The following is a 20,575-nucleotide window of genomic DNA, read 5'->3' on the forward strand; positions in this document are numbered from 1 at the left end:
CCTTTGATAGACTTAAGTGACTGACTCTGAGAACCTTCCCTGATTTGAAAATATACTCTGCTCCCTAATAGACTGAATGTGGTCACATGGAGCCTGTGGCAGGAGGCTTGTTTTTCAGGAATGCCCACACCTTGTGATTGGGCAACGGGTCAAGAGGGTTGTGACATTCTCTGAGCCAGGAGAAGGCTATATACCCTGATGTGAGGTTTTATTCTGGGGCTTACTTTGGGAAGAGTTATGTGATTTGGCCAGTTGAGATTCTGGGCAGCCATTGAGCCCCCCAGCTTTGAAAACCCAGATGTTAGTGCTTCCCTCTCTGGTAACTGACTTGGTATGGATATAATGTTGAGACAGCTGGAAGCCCTGTCTGCTGATCTGTTTCTCTGTCTGCTTGTAACTTCTGTTTGTATTCTCTGAAGTTCAGGGTGTTGACTTTTTCCCCTGAACTAGGTAAATTATATATGTTTTATTAAAGTAAGATTGTGAACCCATTTTGAGTTGCTTTCCTTTAGAGAAGCAGATCTAAGAACCTGTGGTATGAGCCATCCTAGCTATGATAGGATGCTTGCTGCTATACCAGATCAAGGAGAAAATATTACAATCAGCCAAGAAGAAACAATTCTAATATTGTGGAAACACAATCAGGATAACACAAGATCTAGCAGCTTCTACATTAAGGGACTGAAGAGCTTGGAATATGATATTCCAGAGGTCAAAGGAGCTAGGATTAAAACCAAGAATCACCTACCCAGCAAAACTTAGTATAATGTTTCAGGGGGAAATACGGTCATTCAATTAAATAGAGGACTTTCAAACATTCTTGATTAAAAAAAAAAAAAACAGAGTTGAATAGAAAATTTGACATTCACACCATATCATTCCGGGCCATCCATGTCCTCACCATGGCCACACTCAGTCAGGACCCAAACTTCCAAAAGCTAGTCTAGTGGCACCATAAGCAAAGGTCAGAACTCAACCTCTGGTGCCTTTCTGAGGCAGACCAGGACCGTTTCAACCTGAATCTTGAAACCAAAAATGGACACATCTTTATGGATTATTCCAAGAACCTCATCATAAAAGATGTGACGAAGATGCTTATTGAGCTGGCGAAGTCTCAAGGGGTAGAAGGTGCTCAGGAACAAATGTTCAAGGGGAAGAAGACCAGGATGTGCTCCATGTGGCACTGCAGAATCACTCCAAAATACCCACTGCTAGTGGACAGCAAGGACACAGTGCCAGGTGAACAAAGTGCTGGAGAAAATGAAAGCATTCTGTCAGCAAGTCCATGGTGGAGCCTGGAAAGACTGCACCAGGAAGATGATCAGCGTTGGCACTGGAGGTTTTGACTTGGGTCCTCTATTGGTGACAGAAGCCCTGAAGCCCTTCTCCAAAGGAGGTCCTTGTGTCTGGTTTGTCTTCAATACTGATGATGCCAAGACTTTGCTGAACTCAACCCAGAAACTTCCTTCTTCATCATTGCCTCAAAGACTTTCACCACCCAGGAGACCATCGCCAATGCAGAGACAGGCAAGGAGTGGTTCCTTCAGGTAACAATGGATCCTTCAGTTGGGGCAAAGTACTTTGTGGCCTCGTCTACCAATGTACCTAAAATTCAAGAGCTTGGAATCAACACTCAAAATATGTTTGAATTCTGGGACTGGGTTGGTGGATATTACTCATTTTGGCCTGCTATTGGCCTCTCCATTGTGCTATAAGTTTTTGATATATGGTTTTGATAACTTTGAACAATTGTTGTCCAAGGCTCTCTGGATGGACAATCTCTTCCTCACCACCTCACTGGAGAAGAATGTTCCTATGGTACTTGCCATGCTAGGCATCTGTTATATTTGCTGTTTTGGATGTGAGACTCAGGCCTTGCTGCCCTATGACCAGTATATGCACCACTTTGCTGCCTATTTCCAGGAGGGTGACAGTAGTCTAATGGGAAGTATATCACCAAGTCAAGAGCCTGGCTTAACTACAGGCCCCAATTGTGTGGGGAGAACCACGGACCAATGGACAGCACACTTTCTACCAGCTTTTTCACCAGGGTCCCTGGATGATTCCTTGTGACTTTCTCATTCCTGCTCAGAAAAAAAATCCAATCTGGAATGGCCTTCGTCACAAGAGGCTACTAGCCAACTTCCTAGCTCAGACTGAGGTCCTAATGAAAGGAAAGACAGAAGATGAAGCACACAAGAAGCTAGAGGCTGGAGGAAAGAGTAGTGATGCCCTTGAAGGAGCTGTTGCCTCAAAAAGTCTGTGAGGGAAATCATCCTACTAATTCCACTGTCTTCAGAAAGCTTGTTCCTTTCATTCTTGGAGTCTTAACTACCATGTATGAACACAAGATCTCTGTTCAGGGCATGTCAATAATCATGATCATTAGAAAATGGAACTGGGAAAGCAACAGGCCAAGAAAATTGAGCCTGAGTTGTTCTCTGATAAACCTGTGGCCTCTCGTGATGCCTCTACCAATGGATTGATCAGCTTTATCAAGTAGGACCAGGCCTAAGTAATGAAGCAGATGCCTGTTCCCCCGTGACCCAGTCAGTTGTACCGTAATCTGATTTGTGTTGTAGTGACTACTTAGCTCCTTCCTGTCCCATAACAAAGAGATCTACTAGTCATCCCTTTAAGTAAGGCTCTTTCCTCCTTGCCAGGAAAACAAGCCCGACCTCATAAAGCCAGTTCAGTAGGGTGGGCTTTTAATTTTTTGGTCCTCAATGTCACATAAAAGCTCACACTCTCCTCCCTTTGCAGTGATACAAGTGTTCAGCCTTTCCACAGTTTTCAGGGCTGAAATAAATAAAGATGACCGGTAAAAAAAAAAAATGTACTTTTCACAAATTGAATTCTTAGTCCAGTTATGTTTCACTTTTTAGTTAACTATATCCCCCAACTTAAAGGAAAAAATGATGATTTAGCTGTCTCATACTCTGAAGATTTAGCCTGTCTTCTTTCAAATCTCCAAAGTAAGCCTCAATCTCCTTTATGGATTAGTTCAGCAGCAGACAAAAGGAATTGTTCTTAAAATATGAGTAGAAAAACAATTCGTTATTGTATAAAACACCTTCACGTCAAACAAGTAATCTCACAAGATGTTCTATGGAATGTTAAAAGTTAAAGTATGGACTTTCTTCCATTCCCTTATCTTTCAGTGCAAATGGGCCTGTTTTTCCTATCTGTAGAAGACCCAGGATAAGTCTAGTACAACATTAAGGAATGAGTTACAAGGGATTCAAACTGCTTAACAATATATTCTTACATCAAATATTACAACAGAATCATTGTAACCATGGTGTTTTATACATCAAATGTTTCACGTACATAGAAACTTTAACCAGTAAAGTGGTATAAGCTGTCACCTCAATGAATAAATACCTAAAAGGAAAAAGCAACATGTTAAAAGAAAAGAAAGAACAAAAAGAAAAGAAATCCTTTAACAAGAATTTAAATGTCTCTGTCTTTCAAAAGTCCTGTGCTAAAGAACATCAAAAGGAAGCTTGACTGGGAAGCAAAGTAAATTATCAGGGTACCTATGCCAAACAGCCTGGGGTTAGGCAGGAGAAGTTCAATTTAAAAATCACAGAATTTAAGAACTAGAAGGAACTTCTGAGACTATCTAGTCCAACCCATACACAAAAGTAATACACATTTTAACATACCAACAAGTGTACATCTAACCTCTGTTGGAATGTCTCCAAGGAGGGAGCTCCTTCCACCTTTGGCCAGCTCTAATTATTAAGAAATTTTTCCTGACATCAAGCCTAAATTTGTTTCCTTGCGGATAACATTTCCTTTCACTGTCAGATTTAGAAGCTTGAAGAGAAAAAGAAAAAAAAGCTTCGCTTCCATCAGCACAGTAGGATATTTAAAATAAAGTCAACTAAGTAGCTCAGTGTCAGGATGTAGATTTGTTTTTTTTCTTAAAGACTCCTGACTTTAAAGTGACCCCCTAGTGCAGCATGTCAAAGAATGGTTCCCCAGTGAGGTAGGCAGATTTGTAAGAGAATGAAGGCAAAGTTCTTCCATCTGCAGTAAACTGATATATCTATTGTGTTGTCACGTGACACATAAAGAACAATACTAACAAAACAGCATCATTTAATCATATCTAAATAAAGCATCTATTGATTAGTCAACCACAACATGCAACGCTCTTCCAATTTCAGTAAAGTTCCTTGTTTAAGAGAAATACATTTCAGGATGAACAGCAAAGAAGAGATCACAGAGATAGAAATAGCAAAAAATTGAACAGAAACCATATCCCAAGCAATTAATGAATAATTAAAAAAAAATCTTTCTTCCCAAATTGAGTACGAACTACTGTCTCTAAGAAGTTTTTCTCTTCTGCTGTCATCATTCTCCTTTACCCTCCCTGCACTGAATTAAGTCATTCTGAGGTTCAACATCAGGGTTGAATTTGACACTACCTACTTATTTTCTTCATTTCTCTAATGCTGGTAAAACTAAAAAGTAGAATCTACTCACAAATACTTGTTTGACTCAGAAAAAAGACTCAGTAAATTTATCAGGCTTGAACTTTGGGGTTTATGTTAAGTTATAAATATGTAAGTTAAAAGTATGTAAGTTGGAGACCTTCTATCCCTTACTAGCCAAAAGAGGCCATACTTCAAATTCCAAAAATTGTCAGAGGCTCATCTGTGGGACATTTTGTGAGAAAGTCTAACAGTGCTAGCTAGACCTACAGTATGTCACACTCAAAGATTAGGAACTGAGCTTACACATATTCGGCCAACTACCTTTGATGGACCTAGCAACAGAGGAGCCAAACTGATTCTAACAAATATCCTACCTATCCCAAAAATTAAACAAAAGCACACTACCTCTGACTTGGTATACAACTTCACAAAGCTGTAAATTACTCTAAAGAGTGTATCTGACATTGCAAAAAGAATTTTATTTCACCTCATCAAATGGGCAAGCAGTGTATGTAAAATGACTCTGAACTGTTTTATAAAATGCTGCCTACAACAATAGAAGAAAATAGTTAAAAACAAATTTTTAATCATTCCAGTTTTTTCAGAGATTGTGAAGAGGGTAGTTCTATAACAAAAGCCTTTTACCAATGAGCTCCTAAGAAATTTTAAAGCCCCAGTTTTAAAAGATATTCAAACAAACTTGAAAAGCAGTAGAGCAAAACAAAGATAATGGATTCCTGAAAAATCCTGGGTAGCATGAAAAGAGATCAAGAGAAATAAAATCACAGTTGTAAAGAAACAGGTAGGCTCAATAATCAATTGTATTGAAAGGGGCAAGTTTAGAACAGGACTGACCTTCTTCATCATGAAAACCTGAAACTGGAGGCCCTGTCATCCACATACAGTGTTTTTCTTTAGAATACTTGCTGGAACTGTACTTATAAGAATAATAGAATTATTGGAGCATTCAGGAAACATTCTTCCCACCTACAAATCATCTGTATTTATTATAGAACTTAAGCTCTCCAACGTCTAGAGCAAGGTGTGTAATATGCAAACAGACTCTTAACAAACTAAATATTTCTTTATGATAAAGAAAGTCCCTCAAAATGTTCCTCAGTCCTTGGGGTCATTTAAAAGCATCATCCCAGAAGTAAAGAATCTGTTTTAAGTAGAAATCAAATAACCTAATCTGTTATTACAGTCCCCCACATAGAGAACTTAATAAAAAAGATTTCCCTTCCAAGAAACTTCTTAAACTCTACCAATAATCTGTTTTATTTCATCAACTGCAATCAGTCTCTGCAATAAAGAAGAAAAAGTCACAATGCAGCCAACAACACAGCAGGTACACTTATTCTTTCATCCTGTCACTGTTATCATGAGGTCTTCAACCAAAGAAAACAAATGCTTGTTGCTATTTGGCATATCTTTATGTTTCCTACTACAGCAGAAGAATTTCATTTCCTAAGCCAATTGAATGTTTGGAATTACGTTGCCATGCAACAAGCTAGAAATCTTCACTAGCAGTCAAAATCCATCCTTCCTATGATGGTTGAGGAAAAAAAAAATTTAATCCACTAAACAAGTCTTATTGACAAGCAAGATTGTTTTTCTTATTCTTGTGTCCTGGATTAATAACAAAAAACTTAAAAAAAAAACAACCCTCATCTGCATTGCTCTTACTGCCCCACCAGATACCACACTGCTACCAAAGAAAAAGAAAAGGGAATTGGGGGAAAGGGGGGCGGAAAAAGAAAAGAAAGGAATTCTAGCATCAATATTGGCACAAATATTCATGAATACTCAGTTAAATCTCACACACGATATTGACATTTACTAATTAGCTGCACTTCTCTTTTGAAATAAAAAAACACCTTTTTTTTGGTAAGTCAATTTATTATTTTTATTGGTAATAAGAATATCGACATACAAAAATTACTTTCTATGCATATTTGATATATGTATTTTTATTAGGAGCTGCATCTACTGAAATAAGAAACACTAGTTTTTTCATTAAAAACTGAGATAGGAACAATGCCAAAAAAGAAACCATAGAAAATAAAAACCCACTGCTCCCCCTACTGTTCCCTGATTCTGATTTCTACAACCAAGTCAACACTTGTTTCCACTTCAGATCACAAAATAAAAATAAGTACTCTAAATAATTTTTTTTCCTAAAGTAAAAACAAATACCTCTGAGAGATTTAATGAACTCTGATTAACAGAATGACCAACCATGATTTCAAAGATTCAAGACAAAGCATGATACCCACCCTCCTGACAAAAAGGAGATGAAGTCAGAGTACACACTGAGAAACATTCTTTGAACATGGCTAATGAGAGAATGTTTTACTTTATTATTCATATTTGTTATGAGGATTTTGTTTTTCTCTCCTTTTTTTCCCAGTTTGAGAAAATTGGTTTTTGTTCACTGAATAATTTTATTTTAAAAAATAAACAGAAAAAAATTAAATAGCTAAAAATTAGAAATGTTTGAAGAAAATTTAAAATTAGCATGAGTACCAAGAACATGCACACAATATTATGTCTTTTTCTGTGTTGAAAAACTATGGCTGTTGCCCATCTGCACTACACACAGAAAAATGTGCTGTTACAACAGAGACTCTCTGTTCATTTATTTAGATATGTTTCTAGGCCAGGGTCTAGGCTTTTATATCCATTTCTTTTTTTGGGGGGAGGAGGTCAATTGGGGGTAAGTGATTTGCCCAAAGTCACAGAGCCAGTTTTTGTGTCAAGTGTCTGAGGCCAGATTTGAACTCAGGTCCTCCTGACTCCAGGGCCGGTGCTCTATTCACTGTACCACCTAGCCACCCCTATATCCATTTCTTACCATTCTATAGACCTACTTCAATCAAGACTTCAAATGATTTGTAGAATTTTCATGGGTGCCCTCCACCACTGGGGGTGGCAACCCTCCCAGGCCATAAGAAATGGATTTGATCAACCACTGTGGACATAAATTCATTAAATAACAGAAAAAATTTGAGGAGACCATCCCTACTTAGCAACATTATTTCTCAGATGTCAGACCAAGGTCAAAGCCTTTCCACAGCCCTAACAGATTAAATACCATACCCCTTCAAAGTAGAAAGTTATACTGTGAGACCATATCTTTACTCCAAAAATTATACCAATGCTCAAAATGCTATAAGAGCAGTATATACTCTCAAATGTGAATTATGTAGGGGTTGATTTTGTTTAATTATTGTTCTTTGAAAGGGAAATACTCGGGGCAGAGCCAAGATGGCAGAGTAGAAGCAGGACCTTCGTGCGGCTCCAGCTTCTACCTTCCCCAATTCATGTAAAAGGGGACTCTGAACAAATTTTGGAGCTAGAGAACCCACAAAATGACACAGAGAAGCTAACCTCCCGCTGAGGACAGCCCCAGCAGGCCGGCAGGAATTGACCAGCACAGCACTCTGGCAGCCGGTGAGCAAGAGGTTTTAGCACCAGGGCCGGCCTGACCAGCCGCTGGCTGGAGGGACTCCAAATCAGCAGCAGCTGTGGCCCTTTTCCAGATTTATCAACACATAGATGCAAAGGACAAAGTGAGAGGTCAGTGCAGTCTGGACTTTGGGACCCAACAAGTGGGAGTGTGTGGCTTTTGCCCCCGGGGGGAAAAGCCACTGAGACACCAGCACAGCCAGCCAGCGCCACGTGGCAGCTTCAGCTCGTGGCCTGCAGAGTGTAGGGGGACCAAGCACCAGTCTGAGGGATTATCACTCTTGCTTTAACCTGCTTGGATCTGGATTGTGGTACAGGGTAGAGGTCCTGAGGTGTGTGACCAGCTTGTCAGAGTCTGTGGAGGCTTCAGAGAGGGCAGCCAACTAATACCTCTGGCAGCTAAGAAAACCCCAGCATTTGGGACGAAAGCTCCCTTGTCTGGTGGCAGAGTCCTACTGTGGCAAAAAGCCCCAAAGTCAAGTAATTGAGTGGCAAAATGAGCAGGCTAAGGAAACAAAGCAGACAGAAGATTCCAACATTAGACTCCTATTTGGGGGACAAAAAGGAGCAAAACATGGAACAGGAGGAAGACAGTGAAGTCAGAACTCCTGCACCAAAAGCTTCAAAGGAAAATACAAGCTGGTTACAGGCCATAGAGGACCTTAAGAAGCAGATAAGAGAAGTGGAGAAAAAATTGGGAAGAGAAATGAGAATGATGTAAGTAAATTACAAAATGAGAGTCAAGAGCCTGACTGAGGAAAATAACACCTTAAAAAATAGACTAACTCAAATAGCAAAAGAGGCTCAAAAAGCCAATTTGCCAAATGGAAAAGAATCTCAAAAGCTCACTGAGGAGAATTATTCCTTCAGAATTAGACTGGAGCAAATAGAAGCTAATGACTTTATGAAAAATCAAGATCTTGTTAAACAGATCCACCCCAATGAAAGAACAGAGGGCAATGTGAAATATCTCACTGGAAAAACCACTGACCTGGAAAATAGATCCAGGAAAGATAATTTAAAAATTACTGGACTACCTGAAAGCCATGATCAAAGAAATAACCTAGAAATCATCCTCCAAGAAATTCTCAAGGAAAACTGCCCTGATGTTTTAGAACCAGAGGACAAAATAGACGTTGAAAGAATCCACCGATCACCTCCTAAAAAAGATCCCAAAAAGAAAACTCCTAGGAATATTATAGCCAGATTACGGAATTCCCAGATCAAGGAGAGAATATTACAAGTAGCCAAGAAGAAACAATTTGAATATTGTGGAAACACAATCAGGATAACCCAGGATCTGGCAGCTTCTATACTGAGGGATCAAAGGGGTTGGAATGTAATATTCCGGAGGTCAAAGGAGCTGGGATTAAAACCAAGAATTACCTACCCAGCAAAACTGAGAATCATGTTTCAGGGGAAAATATGGTCATTCAGTGGAATAGAGGACTTTCAAGCGTTCTTGATGAAAAAACCCAGTGTTGAATAGAAAATTTTACATTCAGATACAAAAAGCAAGAGAAGCATGAGAAGGTAAACAGGGAAAAGAAATCATAAGGAATTTATCAAAGTTGAACTATTAACATTCCTACATGGAAAAGCAATAATTGTAACTGATGAAACTTTTCTCAGTATGAAAATAGTTGAAGGGAATAGAAATATATATATATATATATACATACATACATATGTGAATGTGTGTATATATGTTTACAGATATATATAGAGGGCATAGGACCAATTTAAACAGGAAGGGATGATACTTAAAAGGTGAAATTAAGAGGTGAGAGAGGAATATAATGAGAGGAAATGGGGAGAGACAGAATGGGGTAAACTATCTCATATAGAAGAGACAAGGGAAAATGGTTACAATGGAGGGGAAGAATAGGAAGACAAAAGGGAATGGGTCAGCCTTATTCTCACTGAATTTGGCTTGGGGAGGGAATGAAATACACACTAAATAGGGTATCTCACCCTACAGGAGAATAGGGGGAAAGGGATGAGAGGGGGAATGACAGAAGAGAGGGAAGGCTTGGGGGGAGGGAAGTTGGAAGCACCCACTTTTGAAAAGGGATGGCATCAAAGTAGAGAATAGAACAAGTGGGAGGTGGGATAGGAGGGAGGGAAATATAGTCAATCTTTTACAATATATCTACTATGTACAACCTATACTGAACTACTTATCTTCCCAGTAAGGGTGGGTGACGAGGAAGGAAGGGAATGAATCTGGAATTCAAAGTTTTAAAATCAAATGTTTAAATATATATATATATATATATATATATATATATACTATTATTAATACTATTTTACATGTGATTGGGAAATAAGATATACAGGCACTGGGTTATAGAGATCCACCATGCCCTACTGGAAAAGTCAAAAGGGGTATGGGAGAAAATATGGGAGAGAGCAGATTGGAGGAGGGGATATCTTGTGGCACTGCTATTTTGGGGTGGTGGGTAGGGGAAAAACGGGGAGAAAATTTGTAACTCAAAATCTAGTGGAAATGAATGATGTAAATCAGAAGTTAATAAAGCATTTGAAAAATGAAAAAAATAAAATAAAATAGCCCATAAAAAAAAGAAAGGGAAATACTATGGGTACAGTTGAAAAGTGACATTAGTAGAAGATCTACATTTAGTTTTACTAAGTATTCTGACTTCCTTCTGCTTATTATAAATAAAAATTACATTAAATATTTCAGGTTTATAAATTAATTTTCAAAAAAATAAGTTATCTGTGAAAAAGGAAGGTTGATAGATTTGCTGAGCAGCAATCAACAATAAAATTGTAGGGTATGTACTCTGGCACCTTGCTGAAAGGACACGGGACTCTTCTGATGGGAGGTGTTTAGGGGTTTTTAGGGCTGGGGAGGAGGGAGGAGTTCCTCAAAGATGGCTGACAGCTCAGAGTTAGGAGTATAGATTCTTTTCCCTTCCCCAGTGGTGCATAAAAGTGAACTATGAACTAGGTCAATACCCCTTTTTCAGGCTCTCTCCCCCTTGGACCTCCAGACCAAGTGAAACAAAGGTAAGGGAAAATAACTTCTTCCACCCCACACATCCACATTTACCACCATAATTGTTTCTTGAAGGAAAAAAAAAAACATGATGAGCTATATGATCTGATCCAGGTGGCCTGAGGTTCCTGAACCTCACATTCCTGGGTCACAGTTTCCTGGTCTTTCATCTTTCTGCTTCCTTTTCTGAGCACAGGTCAGAGACATTTGTCAAAAAAATATTAACAATAATAATGAACTCTCTGATTTATGCTTCAGTCTTCCCAAAACAATCTTTTAAAATATATATATATACACACACATATATATATTCAAACCATTTCTAGCCAGAAGAAAGCTTTCCAAATTGGCATAATCCCTATGATTTCTGACAAAATTCTCTCTGTCCCAATAAGATTTCAGAAAATATTTACAAGAAACTTGAACAAGGAAAAGATCATAATATGTCAAAATATAGTTTGTGATTGAAATTTCAGAATAATTATCACTAAGCTCCTTAAGAAACCACTTTCCCTTTAAGAGTTCCTTCCTGTGATCAATAGCCTAACATCAAATTTCAAAGAGAAAACACTGTCCCCAGGTGAGTCATTGTAACAGCAACCACACCAGCATACCCAGGATGGCTCCTAGCACAGGTTCTTAAATCTGCTTTACTAGGAAAGATAGATGTTTAAGGGGTCAATAATCTTTTTTAATTACATTTACTAGCTCAGGGGAAAAGTCAGTACCCTGAACTTCAGAGAAAATACAAGCAGAGAAATAAAGACCAACAGACAGGGCTCTGACTGCCTGAATCAACTATACACTTTACATACATCCCTGGATGGAGAGAGCCTTTATATCTGAGCAGTCCAGGAGCTTTGAACATTTCAGCTATTTAGAATCCCGACTAGGAAATCACAAGATTCTTTTCAAAAGTGAACCCCTAAAGCAAAATCCCAACTCAGAGTATATACACACTTCTCAGAGCCAGAAGGCCTCACAACTCTCCTCAACCAATGCCTAATTAGAAAGCCTTCCTACAAACAAGTCTCCCCTAAGCAAGCTTCCCTTAATGGGCTCCACTTGAGGCTTATTAATGGGTGAGGAAGATCTTAAATCTCATTAATGTCACATGGTACTAATCACTCCAGATGGGTGGAAAGGCCAATCTAGTAAAGAGTTAACTTTGATTAGCAACACTAATCCACTTCAAAGGAGGGCCTTAGCTTTTGTTCTTCCCACTTTTCCAAAGGGAAAGGTCTGGAAAGGGCTGTAGGTTGGAGAAACAATATATCTTTACATTTCTAGAGAAACAAAAAAGGAGGTTTTTAAAAATGTTTCCATACTTGAGTTCCTGAGAATAAGCCATCACCTTAGAACTTAGGTGAAAGGGGGTACTTGCTCAGCATTCCCCAAAGTATAGTCACCTTCCAGATAAGTCTAAAACACTATATATGCATGCTTCATTTTTTGTATTTATTCATGGGCTCCTATAAGTACTTGGCATCAATATATGGATTTTCTGTGAGGTGAAACAAAAGTTGTCTCATACCCTATACCCATCGTGATTATGCAAGAATGGAGGATCTATTGCCCACATTTGGAGAAACTGTGACTTGAGCAATATTATGCCTAAAATTTATAATGGAGATTTCTCCAGATTAAAATCTGGGGGCAGGAACAACAAGTCAAAGAAAGAAACTGACCCTCTTGGGGTCATCCCCAAGGGTGGAACCCAGGATACTAGATCAAACCCAGTTCAGCCCTGTGAGATCAGAAAGTTTCATGGGCCCTAAGACACAGGTTATATAATATATTTGGTACATTTGTTAATACATAAAGTTTTTTACTTCAAAGGTTTGTAATTTCATTGGCACTATCCATAATAACCAGCTTTCCACCTTAGCAAATCATACTGCAAAATTGCTGACCAATAAATTCAACATCCTATAACCTGGTGGTGAGCCTCTCTCAATCCAGACGTGTTCTGGCTACAGACAGATGACCCATTAATAAGCCGGAACTGAAAGCTTTTCCAGCTTGGCAAGACCTGCCAGAGCTTGTGCTCAGCAGCCATAATCTTCAAGCATTCAAGGTCATCTACATTCTACAATGAAGGCTGTTGTTTGTCCTTTGTTCTCCAAGAAGACCATGACACCAGGGAGGTGGTACCATGACATGCAAGTGAACTGGATTTAAGTGAGGGACAGCTGTGTAAAGTCAACTGCTTCATAAAGATTTTATTGGAGAATTTTAACACTATCTGGAGAAAAATATGAGTTTCCTCAGTTTCTGTATTCATCCATAGCAAAAATAAAGCATTTTATAAATATTTTCAACTTATGAGATAATGAGATTCAGCAAGGTTCATACCTTTACTCAAATGTAAAAGCAATAACAGAGACAATAGAGCAACGGGACTGATTTTCAAATAAATTCATCCAAACGTATCCATACAAATGAGCACCATACCCCTTTCCAAGTAGACACTCTTACTGGGAGGCCATATCTTTACCCAAAAATCATGCCAATGCTCAAAATACTATGAGAGCAGTGTATATATACACTGTCAAATGTGAATTGTGCAGTGGTTGATTTTGTTAAACTGTTTTTCTTTGAAAGTAAAGGTTCAATTTGGGGCAGGAGAAAAGTAGGATATGGAGAATTCAGTGGGACGTTAAACATAAAAGTTATCAACAAAATTATTAAATAGGAAAAACAGGATAAAAAATAAAGTAGCATAATCTGTTCAGTGGGGAAAGGGAGTGGGAGAGTAACAGAATTTTTCTTGGATATCTTGGTGTCAAACCTTCCTCTTTTGAGGTTGTAACTGATTTCTAGAAAAAGTCAAAAGTCACTAGGGCCAAGTCTGGTAAATACGGTGTATAGATAATGCTGAATGACACAATTTCAGGTTGTCTGAGAAGGGAAAGGTGATAAAATATGCCTACAAATTAATGTCTTATTTCCTTGTGTAGCTATAATAGCAATTCCAAAAGGAAAATTTCAAAAATGTTTGGGACGTAGAAGAAACCATAAGAGAAAGTAGGTTGTGACACTCTCTCCCCCAAGGAAGTAACTTTAAGGACTACCTCTTATTTGGCAGAAAGAATTCTGATGTATTTATTGAAAAAAATCAATCTTATTACTTCATGATAATATTTCACAAATGTGATATTTACCTTCAAAGAGACTACACATAACCAAACTGGTACCCAAATTTGGTTAACAAGGTACCCAAGAATTTCAATTTTTTTTTTTTTGCCTATGGCTTCAAAATGAAAACTCTGGAACTCAATATAAATAAATGTATGTATAGCAGCCTAGATAAAAAGATTGAATTCAACCATGCAGAACTTCTATGAACAGTGCCATAAATTTTTCAAAAATAGCAAGTAAGGAAAAAATAATACATTTTATTTGAAAAAAGCTTATTAAACTATGATTTTTTAAAACTGATATGTCTTCTTAATCATGCTTTACTTAGGCAATTAAGATTAATTTGTTTTCTCAGAGTAGAAAAGCAGTGGTGGAGAGAAGCAATTAGGGAATGTTTATGGATGGTCAAGGAAAATCCAGCCTAGGATTAAGATGTATCAAAAATTGTTATGCCAATTAGATTCAATAAATATTTGTTACCATCTGCTCTCTGTAAGGTGCTAAGATCGATACTGATGACAAAAAGATAAAACAAAAACATCCTCAGCCCTCTAGAAGCTTGCATTCTACTAAGGGAGACTGAGGATAATATAAGCACAGCTAAGTAAATTCAAAGAAATTTTATGAAAGAGCATTAGTAATGGAGGTGGGAAGGTAGGGGAGGAGAGGAAATCTGGGAAGATTTCAAAGAAGAGCAGGTAAACTGAGTCCTGAAGAAGACTTTTGCTCAGTCGTGTCCAGCTCTTCATGACCCCATTTGGGGTTTTCTTGACAAAAATACTACAAAGATCCATTTCTTTCTCCAGCTCATTTTACAGATGAGGAAACTGAGGCAAACGGAGTTAAGTGACTTGCCCAGGGTCATGCAACAAATAAGTGTGTGAGGCTGAATTTGAATTCAAGTCTTCTTGATTCTAGGCCTGGTACTCTATCCCCTGTGCTACCCGGCTTCCCTGGCCACTTAGTATTCTAAAAAAACCAAGAGGTAGAAGAAGACCATTCTAGGCATGAGAACTGTTTCTGCAAATGTAGAGAACAGGCAGGAGGGCAGCTGAATTTAGGAAATATCTAGTGGTCCGGCTCAACTGAAACACAATGCATAAAGTAATGGAAAGGTAGCCTAGAGCAAGATTACAGGGGACTCTGGAAGCTGGAAGGTTCTGTATTTTATCCTGGGTGCTAACTCAAGGCTTTTAAGCAGGAGAATGACAAAAGCGGAATCCCTTGGGAAAAGCATTTTGGAGGCTATGTAGAATATAAATTAGAAATTAGAGAAAGTGGAAGCAAGGAGATGCATAAGTTGCCACTGAGAAAAACCAGCTAAGAAGTATTAAGGACCTGAACTAGGTGAGTAGAGGGAAGGGAACAGAAAGATGCAAAAGATGTTATGGGGGTAGCATTTACAAGACTTGGCAACTGACTGAATGTGAGGAGTAAAAGAGGGAAGAGTCCAGGGTGATTCCCAATTTACAAACTTAAGTGAATAACAGAACAGTAGCATCCCTACCAGAGAGAAAGAAGTTTCGGAGGAACATTATGATTAGCCAAAAGGGTGATGAGTTCCAGTTGGGACATGGTGAGTTTAAAATGCCAATGAGAGTTAGAAAGAGATGTCCACCAGAAATCTGACGGTATGGGACTAAAGTTCAGGAGAGGAGTTTAGGAATGACAATAGAGATTTGGGAGTCATCTGCATAGGCATAATATTTTAAGAAGTGGGAGTTGACCAGCAATATCAAGCAAATATACAATAGGAAGATAGCCCAGCAAAGATCTTTGAGATATACCCACAATTAGAACAGGAGGTGAACAATCCACCCAAAAAAGAAGAATGAGAAAAACAGTCAGAGAGACAGATAAAGAATTAGAAGAGAGCAGATAGAGGGAAAGCCAAAAGGCATTAATTAAGCCCTTACCCTGAGTAAGTGTATATCACAGAGCATTTAGAAAAGAATGAGAAGAGAGAAAGGAGAGGTATCTATTGTTACTAGGGCAGGAATGGCAGTCTAGGAAAGACCTGAAGGATAAATGAAGAGAAGTCACTATAAGGACAAAGAACAAGGTAAAAGGTATTAAGGAACAGGGAAAGATGGAACAATAAAAGATTATGTAACATTTAAGGAATTTTCATTGTGAACCTTAATTCTAAAAAAATTTCTCCTATAAGGAACAGAACAATCATGGCTCAAGTGCAGCAACCTGAGGCAAAACCTCATGATCTCAGTAACAGGCTTCCCAGGAAGACCCATGCAACATTTCAGGGTGGTAGGTGGAAGAGGGAATATCACTTGAAACAAAGTCAGCTGGAACATGTTGTGTTATATAAATGGAATGGAATAACATTGTGCCATAGGAAATGATGAGCAAGTAGATTTCAGAAAAACCTGGAAAAACTCAAATGAACTGATGCTCAGTGAATTAAGCAGAACCAAGAGAACACTGTACATAGTAACAGCAACATTATGAGATGATCAACTATGATAGACTTACCTCTTCTCAGCAATGCAATGATCCAAGACAATTCCCAAAGACTTGGGATGGTAAATACTCTCCACATTCAGAGAAAGAACTATGGAGTCTAAATGCAGATCAAAGCATACTATTTTCACTTTTTTTCAGTTTTGGTTTTTTCTTTTTCTTCCTCATGGTTTTTCCTTTTTGTTTTTATTCTTCTTTCACATCATGACTAATGTGGAAACATGTTTAATATGATTGTACATTTATAACCTATATCTAATTACTTGCTGTCTTGTGGGAGGGGATAGAGAGATAGAGGGAGGGAAGGAAAAAAATGGGAACTCAAAATGCTATAAAAAATGAATGAATGTTGAAAACTATCTTTACATGTAATTGGAAAAAATAAAATATTATTTACAGAAAAAAAAGGAAAAAATAGAAATTCAGTCAGCTACTAAAAACAAACCACATGATTTCCTTCAAGTAAACCAACCAGAAAAAGAAAAACCACAAGTTGTAAGAGGAAAGAAAGAAAAACCTATATGGTATTAAACCCTTAAAGAAACCAAAAAACTAAAGAAAGGCCATATGTTTACAGAGAACACAGCAGGAAAGAAATTAAAAGGTATACATCTCCTCTCACAGGCTAAGACAAATGCTGGGGAATACAACTTAGAGAAGAGACATGATAGTAGCAGAATTCAAATAGTAGGGGATGGATGCCAATGAATGAGACCTGGTCCTTGCTAGTCAAATAAAATCCCTGTTATCACAGAGTCCTTGACTGTCTCAGGCCAATAACTCAGATAATTGGGCAGGGGTGACTCCTTTCCTACTGTGCTTCACACAGGAGAGAGCCAGTAAGCTATTATCTTAGTGTTAAGAGAATATGTTAATTGAAATACTGAAATATACAAGCTATCTCATTCCTTCTTCAGACATCATCAAATTAATAAAAGGTGAAGGCTGGAAATGAAATGAGGATACAGAACCAATAAACCAATCACTGATATGCTGAATTAAATACATGAAATCAATATACCAATAATTAGTATCTAGACCAAGAGTGCTTAACCTGGAGTGCATGAACTTGATTTTTTTAATATTTTGATAACTGCATTTCAATGTAATTGGTTTCCTTTTTAATCCTGTGTATAATATTTTATGTATTTTAAAATACTATTCTGGTAAACAGTTTCACCAGACTCCTAAAGGATTACAAGACACAAAAATAGGATAAGAAACCCTTTAGTCTAGACCAGTAGCATCAAACTCAAATGAAAATAGTAGCCACCAAACCATATGTAAGGATTTCTGTGGCTCCCATAATGACTTAGTTTTCAAATGTATATGTTTTATTGTATCTTTATTTATTTTGTTAAATATTTCCCCATTATACTTTGAGAGATAATGCTGTGACAGGCACTTTCTTTGACCATCAAGGACCAGATACGAGATACGACTCACTGGCATTCATCCCCTATTATTTAGATTATGCTACTACCATGTCTCTGGTTCAGGCCACACTTGGGAGTGTTGTGGGCCACATGTGGGCCACAGGCCATGTGTTTGATTCTTCTGATCTAATCTATAGACATTCTGTGAGTGAGCAGCAGCTTATAGAAGGTCTTCTTCCACTCTGTAATAGATAGAGCCTGGCTTGGGAGTCAAGGGCCCAAGGCATAGCCCAAATTCTGCCACAGACCTGCTATGTGACCTTGGGAAAGACACTTCATATTTCTGGGCCTGTTTCTTCATCTATAAAATGTGTGTTAGATTAAATTATCTCTAAAGTCCCTTCTAGCTCAAAAAGCCTATGATTCTATAAATATCAAAGAACATACAGCAGCATTACATATCCCAAGGCATAATGTCACAACGTACAAAAATCTCTTTCAAAATTCAAGAAGAAATACCTGACATTTTGACATTTCCCTTATGGCAACAGCACAACACTCATGGAACAAATTCACTGTACTAGGGTCACTATAAATTCTTTTTCATCCCTTTTTCCTGTAAATCGTCAGATTGAAAAATCGACTCCTACCTCATCCTATTTCCAGATTCTTATCTGACATACCATTGGCACTGTTAAATGAACAGACTGATATTGTGCTAGGATGGAAATTTTGATGAAAATCCGAAAAGCATTTTTAAGGGTTTTTAAGACTGATGCCACCAGTTCCTTATTATGCATAATCTCACTTCAAAATTCATGGCTTCTCATTTTTTAATGTAAAATTCCCACTTCCAATCTAATAGAAAATATAACAACAAAGAAGATTTTATATTTGATCCTGGAGGTAATAGGGAGTCACTGAGGTTTACTGAGCGTGTAGCACAGGCAGTCTTATATTTTATAATATAAGCTTTGGCAGCTGAGTAGAGAACAGAGTAGGGAAAGACTTAAGGCAGAGAAACCAATTAGAAGATTTGCAAAAACAGCTTTGAAAGCTTTAAGGTTTTTTGAAACTAATAAAATTAAATAAAAGACCCTTTCATCTTGAATTATGAAGCTTTAAGAAAAGCAGGCTTAAACTAGAAAAGGAAAATAAGAATCTCCCTTCAAAACTGATAACTTCCCTTTTCTTTGAATAGGTGTATAATTCACTCCTCTCATCCACCATGATTTGTCATTTTTAGGCACACAATTTAAAAAGGTGAGAGTTAAAATATGGGGAAAGATGGGAAGGGACATTCCTGAGGTTCACAAAAACAGTTTGGAAAAGAAAAGGAAAGGACATGCATCATTATATTGACCAAGTTTGGCCTCCAGGGAAGAGCTGAAAAAAACAGCCCGCTGTCTCCTCTTTGCCAAAGTAGGAAACCAAGGTTATAGAATGCCACGTATACCATCAGAAACACGGCTGGAATTGTGAGTTGTCAAAAATATATTTTTCCTCTTTCTTTTTGATGTCTGTTACAAGGAGTGGCTTTCTGAGTAAAGAAGGAAGGAAAGGTATATTTGGACATGAGAATAACAGAAAGATAAAGAGTTATCAGGGAAAAATTTTTTTTTTCTTTTTGTTAGAGAAGACACATGTATATATATATATGCAAGACAGATTGCCTACAATGGAAATAACTGACCATGGGCAATGATAAGCAAACGCAAAGGAGAAATATGGCACGTGTGTGATCCCCTTGAGGGTGAAAAGAGGAGAAAAATCAGAAGGAAACATAGGATGAGACAGCTTCCATTGCCAGACTCTAAGGTCAGGGTTGGTTAGGGTAACTGGGAGAAGGGAAAGTAGGGAACAAGTGGCCACCCATACGAATGGAATGTTTGCAGGCAGAGTTGATAACTAAAGAACCTGCATTACAGAAAGTATTTGCATTGTATTTCTAGATTATCTGATATGGTCATACTAATGTTTATGCGCATTTTACATTTGTATGTTTACATAATTTTGTTTTTTAAGAAAATACAGAATACCCACTTAAATATCAAATGAAATATGTTGCTTCTTATTGCTGGTTTTTAGTGTGCCTATCTTTAGACAGGACAAGAGTTTCGTTTGGGGTTTTTTTTTTAGATTTGTACACGCTGATCAATTCAATAAATATTTGAGTGTTTTTCAGTACAAAGTATGTATTCAAAAAGAGAAAAACAAACACAGGCCTGATCAGAAAGAACAGGAGAAAGGAAAGGGAACAATTTTCATTCCTTCCCCCCAAAAATCAGCTTGTCTTTATTGAGACTTCTAGAAGTTTGGTTTCATTTGACAGAAAAAGAGTCTATCATGTACTAATCTTCAAAACTTCTATTGGAAATGGTTGGAAAACAACAGCATTAGCAGTTATCTGTCACCGGCTGAACACCAGAGTGATCTCAGACAAAAGGACTGTGTCTAACTGGAAAAAAACAATTTCAGACAACCTCCAAACTTCAGATGGAAGAACAGAAGGTGACATAGAGGAGAGGATGTTGTTTTAGCCAAACCTCAATGGCCATGGATAACTGAAAGGAGGGAGGGAGGGAAGGATGGAAGGAGGGAAGGAAGGAAGGAAGGAAGGAAGGAAGGAAGGAAGGAAGGAAGGA

At 37.9% G+C, this 20,575-nt stretch overlaps 1 protein-coding gene and 1 pseudogene across 8 annotated transcripts in view; one reads left to right on the forward strand and one right to left on the reverse strand.

The window, feature by feature from the left end:
• SNX29 (sorting nexin 29) overlaps positions 1–20,575 on the reverse strand; it is a 691,881-nt gene that overhangs the window by 583,922 nt on the left and 87,384 nt on the right. The gene's annotated exons all lie outside the window — the stretch shown is intronic.
• On the forward strand, positions 791–2,636 carry LOC138159913 (glucose-6-phosphate isomerase pseudogene; annotated as a pseudogene).

This window comes from Petaurus breviceps, unplaced genomic scaffold (genome assembly GCF_028583685.1).
Source record: "Petaurus breviceps papuanus isolate PSGF00001 unplaced genomic scaffold, PetGlider_PUasm1.0 118, whole genome shotgun sequence".
In the NCBI taxonomy this organism is placed as follows: Eukaryota; Metazoa; Chordata; class Mammalia; order Diprotodontia; family Petauridae; genus Petaurus; species Petaurus breviceps.